We start from the raw sequence: 2,343 nt of genomic DNA on the forward strand, positions 1-2,343 counted from the left end.
CGTGGCGTTACCAACATAAAAACCTAAACAGCCTGCTAACATAGACCCCATGCTCCCCACAAAAATTTTACAAATTGCTTTGGGCAGTGCCCAGTGCACACAATTATTGATACACTCTTGGTCAAGAGCAAAAATTGTCCACTGTCCATAAAGACGGTCCTGATCATTCATCACAGTAGTAATTGCAGTTTTTCCCTCAAAGTCTGAGCAGTAAAATAAAATGTACACGGAAGTAGTGGATTACCATGCAGTCTTGAAGAAGTAGTGTTGTCCTTCCAACAGAAAGACAATACTGACTCTTGGCATGCAGACAGATAATGGGCCACAACAGAGGAATGTCGCAGCAGAGTCAGTCGAAATTTTGATGAATATTGGTAGGTGGTCATCACAGAGCAGACACACTGTAGTCCTGGCGTGGGCCACCAGATGTGCAGAACCACTGCAGTCCTTGTAGAAATAATGATACTGGTTGGCCATCGAAGGTGTAGACCCACTGTAGTCCTTGTAGAGATAATGGTATTGGTGGGCCATCAAAGGTGTAGACCGACTGTGTCCTTGTAGAGATGGTCAGCAGCCATCTGTTGCGACTGTGCGGGTGCTAAATCACTTTTTGGAATGTCCTTAGAACCAGCAGTGCTGTTAACCAGTCCCTTGCTGAATTATCAACACACGTGCAAGCACTAACAGTCCTTTTTTTTAACTTCTCACATATTCTACATACACTATGACCAACAGAAACGTGTGCAGTGAAATGAAACTTAATCTGAAGAACTGGTGTCTATACAATTATAAATTTACGACATAAGAATACAGTTACAAATGTACAGAAAACATCATTAAAGAACATAATAATACAGATAACATCTGTAGTAATACAGGCTTTACAAAAGACTAGAAATAAATGTATACATCAGTGTTACAGGAATTATGACATAATTAAATAAATAAAGAAAATGAGAAGAGCTTTCGTAAGATTAACTTCACACATGAGCATTCAAACAGAACAGAATAAATGATGTCTAAACATCTTTACAAAGTAAATAACATAGTATTAGAAAAATTCTACAACATAACTCTTATCAGATAAACACATAAAGACAGGAAGAACACAATTACACAAGGGTACACAAACACATAGCGGAATAAGACAAAAGGAAAGGACAGGGTTTGTTTTACTGCAGTATTTATCGTATTTGATTTGCAAAAAAACTTTCTTTACTTCTTGGAGATCTACCTTAGTTCATTATTATTCCCAAAAAGTCCTATCTATTACTGTTGTCCCTAAACCCTACTGTTTTGTTCATATCCTCTTTCAAAATAATTATTCTTCATTGTACACAACTTTTTTAAAACTTTTTTATAGCTTCTCAATCCATTTCTTCCATTCATCACAACTCATTCTCTTATATAGCCTACCCCAGCTTAAGCTAACTTAAATCTACTGAGCTCAGATATATATATATATATATATATATATATATATATATATATATATATATATATATACTAAGGGACGAGGCAATGCAGCAGCACATAACAAATTAACACAAACATGAATGACAAAAAGATGCAAATTGGCATAGCAAGCAGCGGTATATCTAAATTAGGAAAGCAAATGCAACATTACAACTAATATGAACCAACGTGCAGAACAAGAAATGTAAATCAGTAGTAAAACTGGCTTAATACAACGTAAAATTCAGTACAACTATGCCTGGCAAACAGCAGCAACAAATGCAATAACTTATACCTAAACATGACAAAACTCAAGCAGAAGCAATATTACAGCAAAGACAGGAAATGTCTAATACCTATGTCAGATCTTAACACTAGAGTGGTACATCACAAAAACTTACTCTACAAAACAAGTTACCAAATCGTTGAAAAGATTATGTATGTAATTCCTGTGAAGGGAAATGTCTATTTGTGCTACCTTTTTTAAGAAAGTAGATTGTAAAATTATTATTTATGGGGTCTGTAGACAGAAAACTTTTCTGAAACTTCCTGGAAGATTAAAACTGTGTGCCGGACCGAGACTCATCTCGGGACCTTTGCCTTTCGCGGGCAAGTGGTCTACCAACTGAGCTACCCAAGCATGACTCATGCCCCGTCCTCACAGCTTTACTGCTGCCAGTACCTCGTCTCCTACCTTCTGGCAGAAGTAAAGCTGTGAGGACGGGGCGTGAGTTGTGCTTGGGTAGCTCAGTTGGTAGTTCACTTGCCCGCTAAAGGCAAAGATCCTGAGTTCGAGTCTCGGTCTGGCACACAGTTTTAATCAGACAGGAAGTTTCACATCAGCGCACACTCTGCTGTAGAGTGGAAATCTCATTCTGGAAATATCCC

The sequence above is a fragment of the Schistocerca piceifrons genome, chromosome 4, assembly GCF_021461385.2.
Source record: "Schistocerca piceifrons isolate TAMUIC-IGC-003096 chromosome 4, iqSchPice1.1, whole genome shotgun sequence".
NCBI classification, from domain to species: Eukaryota; Metazoa; Arthropoda; class Insecta; order Orthoptera; family Acrididae; genus Schistocerca; species Schistocerca piceifrons.